This window comes from Fukomys damarensis, unplaced genomic scaffold, assembly GCF_012274545.1.
Source record: "Fukomys damarensis isolate Sample0158 unplaced genomic scaffold, DMR_v1.0_HiC HiC_scaffold_37, whole genome shotgun sequence".
NCBI classification, from domain to species: domain Eukaryota; kingdom Metazoa; phylum Chordata; class Mammalia; order Rodentia; family Bathyergidae; genus Fukomys; species Fukomys damarensis.
In genome coordinates, this window is record NW_022900949.1 from 32,565,282 (window position 1) to 32,573,048 (window position 7,767).

At 50.7% G+C, this 7,767-nt stretch overlaps 1 protein-coding gene across 1 annotated transcript in view; it reads left to right on the top strand.

Annotated features, from left to right (window-relative positions):
- Positions 1–477: 477 nt before the first annotated feature.
- Plxna1 (plexin A1) overlaps positions 478–7,767 on the top strand; it is a 53,266-nt gene continuing 45,976 nt past the window's right edge. The window contains exon 1 of the mRNA XM_010636349.3: positions 478–663. The gene's annotated coding sequence lies outside the window, so the exon portion shown is untranslated. The remainder of the gene's footprint in view (positions 664–7,767) is intronic.

The window sequence follows — 7,767 nt, forward strand, 5'->3', positions numbered from 1 at the left end:
CCCCGCCTCTCTCTGCTGTCTCAGCCCATGGCCCAAAGGCTGGCCTGGCCCAGCAGGTGCCCACAGCACTGGCTGTGCCAGGTATGGATGAGGAGTCAGTGCTACGGGCGGGCAGCTTCCCATAAGAAGGAGCACTGCTCCAGGCAGCCGAGGTCAGCAGGAGGACCTCAGGAAGGAAGCGGGTCCAAGGCAGAGGTCAAACACCCTGCACACTCATAGTGGATTAGGGAACTCTCAGAAGCATGCCTGATGCCACACTGTGGGACAGGAAGTGGGGCTGGGACAGGGAGGAGGCCTTCTGTGCCCCTTGCTGTGTCACAGCACATCTCCTGGGGCGTGGGACGTCTTTATGCCTCCGTTTCCACATCTGGGAAGTGGACCGTCAGAGCTACTCCCCTACCGCTGGTGGTTGTACCTCAGAGAGCGTAGCACAGGCTGGCACTCCACAGGTCCTCTCTGGTTCTGAGCACTCCTAGAGCCTGCATGATTTGCCTTGTGAGCCCCCCAGAGGATGGAGTAGTCACATCAGAAGGGAACCCAGAGGGACTTCGGATGAGACTAGCCATTCCTTCAGTGGAGGCCTCCCTGGAGGGGGATAGGGAGCAGGAAATGCCCTCTGGAAACCCTGATTTTCCGTCTCTCCCTCTCTACATTACGTCGCAGGTAAGATGGGCAAGCAGGGTTTGGCCCTGCCCCCCGGACCTTCCACCTGACTCCCTCCCTCCCCTCTGTCCTCCTCTAAGCCCTGAACTCCTGTCCCAAGTCATGCTGTCTGAAGCCACTGGGCTGGGGAAGTAGTGTAGAAAGGCCACACACACACATGGGGGCCTGAGCAGACCCAGCCCCAGGGAGTCTTCCCAGCTGCACCAGGAGCCATGCCAGGTGATGCCCAGCTATTTGTCCACCAAGGTGAACCCATAGGCAGCCACAGATGTCGGAAAACACTGCACAGACCCTTTCAGATGCCCAGGCTGTTCACATGCTGTGCTCCCCATAAGAAGGATGGGGTCCCCGTCTCATGAGGTTACCATTTTGGGGTGATGGGTGGAGAAAATATGAGGAGACTGCCATAGTGAGCCTCAGCAGGGAAACAAGTGGGGTAGTTTTACCCTGCAATGAGGGCTGAGTTCCCGGGGAAGAAGGGCATGAGCCGAGGAAGCCAGAAAGGGAATGTGCTGGGCTCCCATGGCAGTTTCTGCTGAGGGGCACCCCAGCAGCCCTGGTGGCCTAGGAGCTCTGGCAACACACAGGGGCAAGCTCTGCCCAAGAGGCTGTGCCAGCAGAGAGCCGGGCCTAGTGTCAAAGCAACAGCTGAGGTGTTTTTTTATGATTTTCTATTTTGAAATAATTGTTGTAATTGTAGAGTCCCAGAAAGATAGGTTTCCCCAGGTCATATCTTATATTGCATCAAAGCCAGGACATTGACACTGGTATACTGAGAGCTTCTGGTTCTGTGTTATTTTACCAGGTGTGTGGGTTTGTGCAGCTGTCGTCAAGATCAAGGTACAAGTTACAGCACTCTTCACCAGAGACCCCGTTATTACCACAACCAGTCCTGGCCTAATGACCAGTCTGATTCCTGTTCCAGTAATAAATGACTGCAGACTGGTTGAGTTATAGAGCGAAGAGACCTATGTTGGCTCATGGCTCTGAAGGTCCCAGGTCAAGGGCATTATGTGGCAAAAAGCAGGGTGTGTGCGCGCGCGCATGTGTGTGTGTGTGTGTGTGTGTGTGTGTGCATGTGCTCGTGCATGCATGCCAGTCTCTTCCTCTCCTTGTGCAGCCACAGGATTCAGTCCTGGGGGCTTCTCCTTGATGCCCTATCCAATCCCGGTCACCTCCCAGAGTCTCCACCTCTAAACACCATAGTTGGATTAAGTTCCCACCTTCTCACCGCCTTACAGTGAAATTTAAATTTCAACACACAGACTTTGGGGGGTGCACCAAAAACATATCCAAACTAGAGCACCTTGGTAACCACCAATCTGTTCTCCATCTCTATAATTTGTCATTTTCAATATGTTACATAAATGAAACCATACAGTGTATATTTTCTGTAATTATTGACATGGATGTGCCTTGCCTACCATTTTAGTTTTTGCTTTGTTTCTGGTTTGTTGTTTCTCTTTTTCCTTTTTCTGCCATCCCGTGTGTTACACATATATTGAACATTTCATTTTGGTTTATTAGCAGTGTTTTTTAGTGTATCCCTTAGTATATATTTCTAGTGGTTATTCTAAGTACTAGATTATAAATTTGTAGAAATCTAGCCTCTATGCCCCTTCCCCTCTCCCATTTATAGTATAATTATCTTAAATATTTTCTCATTCATTGAAACAGCAGACAGTGTTATAAATTTTACTTCAACCATCAAATGTTGTTTACAAAATCCAAGGGAAGAGGTGTATTGTATTTATTCAGTCCTACTCTTGATCTTGTCCTTTCTCCCAGATATCCTGAGATCCTTTCATGATTTGCTTTCTGAATAGAGAACTTCCCTTAGCCAGAGGGGGTGGGGCAGGGAGTGAGGGAGGGAAGGAGGAAAGGAGAGGGAGAGAGGTCTTGCAGGTGGCAGACTCTCACTTTACCTTTTCTTGGGAATGTTTAGGTCTCCTCCCATTCCTGGCAGATAGTTTCACTGGGTATAAAACATGGTTGCCAGGCATTTTCCTTCAGCACTTTAAAATATTTTCTGCTTCTTTCTGGCTTCCACGATTTCTGATGGTAAATCCATACCTATGTGAGTTGTTTTCTTCTGTAGGAAAGGAAAGTGATAATTCTCTGTGGCTGTTTTCAAGATTGTTGTTTTTCAGTTTTTAGACTATGATGTTTTGATGTAGATTTCTTTCTGCTTATATTGTTTGGGGTTCATTAAGCTTCTTGAATCTGTAGGATTGTCTTTTGCCAAGTTTTGGGGATTCTTAGTCATTATTTTGTTATATTCCAGAGGTCTTTGAGGTACTGTTTGTTTCCCCTCAGTCCATTTTTTCAGACTGTGTAATTTTTATCTTCAGACTCATTGGATTTTTCCTCTGTCCCCTCTCTTCTTCTTTGGAGCCATCCACTGAGTTTCTTATTCCTGTTATTATATTTAAAATTTAAGATGTTATTTTGGTTATTCTTTATTTCCTGGCTAAGACTTTCCATATTTTCATGTGTTTGAATCATATTAATCAGTATAAGGATTTATTTTATTTTATTTATATTGGTGACTAAACCCAGGGCTGTCATACATCCCCACTCCTTTTAATTTTTTTTTCTTTAAGATAGACTCTTGCTAAGTTGCTAAGTTGCCCAGTCTGGGCTCGAACTTGGGGCCCTCCTGCCTCAGCCTCCCAGAGTGCTAGGATTACAGGCATGTGTCCTTAACACCCAGCTTCAAAGCATCTTTTGTGATGACTATTTTTAAATCAGATCACACCAATATTGATGTATCAGCATTGGCTTCTGTTAATATTTTCTCATACTAGTTGAGATTTTTTTGCTTCTTGCTGTGACAGGTGATTTTTTTTTATTGGCTCTTAAACATTTAAGTTCTTATGTGTTGAGACCCTAGATCACATTCTAGTCTTATATAAGTTTCACAGCTGTCTTTCCCTGACCCTAGCCCAGTGGGCAGATTGGGCCTCTGCTCTATCCCTGTCAGGAGTTGGGGGGAAGTCTGGCTTTCCCAATCCAGCCTGGTGTTCTCAGCACAATGGGAAAACCCAGTCTCTGGGGGGAGTCAGGAGACTGATCGCTTGCTCTCCTTGTTTTGGTGCTGTAAAGATGTGTACTTCTAGGTGATATGGAGAGGGTATCAGGGACAGCTTTTCTGGAGGCCACAGCCACGGAAGGGGCTCCCACCCTTGGGACACCATTGGTAACCTAGCTGTAAGGCCCAGGGTAATATGGGCACCACTCTGGACATGGGGCATACTGTGTGGAAGGTGAACAGGGAAGCCAGGGGTTTCACACTAGAGGCCTGTTGGCCAAACCCTTCTTGTCACTGTGCCTTGTTCACTAATATTCTCCCAGGGATCTGTGCTTCCCATAAAGCAGTACCTGCCAGCTCCTGCATTCAACCTGTCTCACAATTCCCACCCTTCACAGACTTGGCCTCTGAATTACAGCCCTAGCATGAGGCGATGCCAGGTCCTTCCAGTGCTCTTAGGGAGTGTTTGTGGGGGTGGACAATGGGGTTGGGGCAGGGACTGTGCTACTGTGTCTTTTGTGTAGCATTGACAGTAACCTGATTGTGAATCCAATGCTGGAGGTAGGGTGGTAACAGATCTAAGCCCTGACTGGTGAAAGCTGGCACAAAAGGGGGTCCTAGCATTTGGGAGGCTGAGGCAGAAGGATCATGGGTTGAAGTATGGGCTTCATAGTGTATTCAAGGCCAGCCTGCATTAGATAGTGAGACCCTGTCTCAAAAAAAAAAAAAAAAAAAAAAAAAAGGAGCGGGGAGGGCAGGGAGCTGAGGCAGGCAGTGACATTAGGCTGGGGGTTGGAGGCAGTAGACTGGGAGGCTTCCAGAAGGAGGGAAGTAGGAGCTCAGGGCCACCTCTGGCCAGGGGACAGGATGGGGAAAGGCCTATGATGTACATCTTTGGAATAAGAGATTCCATGTAGCAAAAGCACTGGGTGTTGTAGGAGAGAGGAAGTTAGGGGGTGGTGGATCACACCATAGTGTCAGAGCTGAAGTGCCCCTGGGAAGCCACTGCCTGCTTTGGATTTTGCTACTGCCTGGTGTGGGGGTGCCTGGCCATCTCTGGATCCCCTCCCAACCCCCAGTGGTGGGGCTGCTGGAGGAGGGAAAGAGATTCCTGACCACACTTTTCCAGGAAGCTCCACGTAGGGAGGCCGATGCACATGCACCCCCAAAATTGCTCTGGTGGCTGGAGAATGGAGAAGGAACCAAAGAACCTTGTCCCTAGCTGTCCCAAACAGAACTAGTTCCTAGGAATGGCTGCTCACTCCCAACCAGCTCCTCTGCCCTCTGAAGGCCTCAGGCAGGCAGAACTGAAACCTGAAGGGGAACCCCAGAGGGAAGAGCCCAGCAGATAAGCTGACTCATTTCCCTATGTGTGATGTGGGATCTGTAACCCCAGAGCCACAGACCAGGGTTCTGATCCCAGTGTTGCTGTGGTCTCTAGCTGACCACTTCTCCTTCTGCACTTGGTGTGGACAGTACAGGGTCAGGACCCCGTGAGGTCACGCAAGGAAGAGCAGGGAACTGAGCCAGGCTGGGGGGAAGGGTGCTGCCGCTGCTGCTGCTGCTGCAGCCAGAAACCACCGCATGGGGACAGTCACTTGCATCCTCCATCTGGCAAATGGCCTGCTGAGGTCTTCTCTCCTTCTTCCTGTTGGCTGGTAGCCTTCTTCTTGTTGATTCTTGGGCGTTTCTTTATATATTCCAGATACACATCCCTTGTCAATTCTGTGTATGATAAGAGATCTCTGAGATCCCAGCCTGGCTCCTTATTTCCTCTTCTGGAACCTTTAGTGAGCAAAAATAACTAATATTAATGGAGTCAAATTGATTCATAGTTTATTTTTAGCATCTTGTTTAAGAGATCCTTCCCTAGCTCAATATCATACAGATAATCTGTTCAGTCCAACCCTTCGTACTACTGAAACAAACAAGAAAAAAACACTGCTCTCAACCCAACCTTCTCAAGGTAATGGTCCACCAGAAATCGAAGGATTATATGGTGTGAGGTAGGGATGGGGGTGCGTCTTGACACCTCCTGCTGCTGTCTCGTGGACAGAAAGGTCTGACCATGTAGGAGCCGGGTGAGGGACAGGAGCTAATGCTTCCTGAGGAGCAGAGAACTGTGGAATAAGTTTTCCAGTAGAGTTCACAGGGGTGAGGATGCAAGAGGTCAGGGTAGGGAGTGGCTGGCATAGGAGAGAGGTTCTTGGCGAGTCAACTTCAGAGCTGGAGACAGGAAAGAATGGGAGGGGCACCAGATTAACCACCGCTTGGCTCTGGCCCTGAGCTTTCCTAGGACACAGCTGGAGCTAAGGGCTGGGCTGTCTGGAAGATTGCTGGGCAGAACAAGAAGAGCTTTGAGTACCTACCTGTCTCCAAGCGGGGAGGCAGGCAAAGGAGAGTGGGCCGGAGTGGACAAAGAACAAGGGCAGCCAGTGAAGAACTGGGTGGGGTATGGCATTTGCATTCATGTCTCACCCTAATCCTAGCCCTAATGTCCCTCTCACCGATGAGAGGAGTGAGGCTCAGGAATGGACTGGATGTGTCCCATGCTGGCCACCAATGCCAGATTCCTACCCAGGTGTGTGGGACTCAGCTGTCCATATGGAACAAAGGACTTCTAGGCCAGGGAAGGAAGAGAGACAGCACAGCAGAGAGACTGCACCAGGCCCACAGGTCAGCCTCCAGCTCTGCCACCACCTGCCCAGCATGGGGACTGGGCAGGTCATTTCACCTCTCCAGCCTCAGTTTACTCATCTGTAAAATGTAGCAGAGCCCTGTGCAATCAGCACACTACCAAATGCCTTGTAAATAGTAAACAGCCTTTGGAAAAGGGGCTCATCCCCATTTGGGGTTGTGAAGCGATAAAACCACTGTGAAAAAGCAGTTCACACCCCTAGACTGACCTAAATGAAGGCAGCAGAGACCCCTCCACACAGCTGCTGGGGTGTCACTGGGGAAAATGGTTTTGCAGTAATGGTGAAGCTGATCACACAGCTACTGGTGACTGAGGCACTTACTTGGTCTTGAGGTACCTAGAGACACCTGCACTGGGCGTCAGACATGGCTTTTCTGCCGTGCTCAGAGTCAGGTTGTGCGAGTCAGCAGAAGGGATAATTTGCAGCAGAGTGCGTGCCACACTGCAGAAGTCAGAGTGGGCGCTGACACACTCACACCCAGGACAGAGAGAAGCGCACTGGCAGGACCCCACTTCTATAAAGCCCCCAAACAAGCCACACAAAAAAGATGCCATTCTGGGAGACAAACACAAATGTTCACACCCAGAGAAAAGCCAGGCAAGGACTGAATCAGAAAAGAGGTGGTGGCTGCCCCAGGGAGGCACACCTTGTCAACTCTATGGTTCCTTCTTGGTGCTGACAATGCATGTGGCACACAGGGCCACCCCTCCTGCCACTGCGGGTGGGGCCCTCACCCCACCACCACAGGGCTCCTGGTCCCCTCTGTGCTGTCAGTGCACCTGCTCCCCTGCAGGGAAAGCCTCTGAGCCCCACCCCAGGCGATCTCAGCACACACAGGTCCCCCATGTTCAGACACGGGGTGCACGTGTCTGCCTCAACCCAGCCTCACACCGTGCACCCCGGCTCCAGCACCCCAGCTTCAGCTGATCCGGCTCGGTCCTCCACACCGCAGGGATTCAGGATAGATTTCCTGCCAAGCCCCTGCTACGGACCCTGAGGGGCAATTACCCCACTCGGGGCTGCCCTATACATGAGTGCACCAGCTGCCTTGGGCCAGCAAGGGGTCTCGTGGCTCTGCCCCGCACTAGCTCATCTAACAGACGCCTCCCCTGTGCCCTGAAGGCTGGGGCCAGCGATGTCCCCCTTCGGCCTCGGTTTACCCTTCAAGGTATGAAGACTGTATTCAAAGTCTGGACGCCCAGAGGCCGAACCGTATTTCCGGGGATGTGGGTTCAGGTCAGCTCTGGCACTTAGGATCCCGGAACGCCCGACAGAGGGTCCTGCGTCCAGATCTTTAAGGCGGGTTGCGGCATCGCCCTTTGAAGGCACGCGGTGGGGCCCGGCGGGCGCGCGGCACGGGGCAGAGCGCGCTCT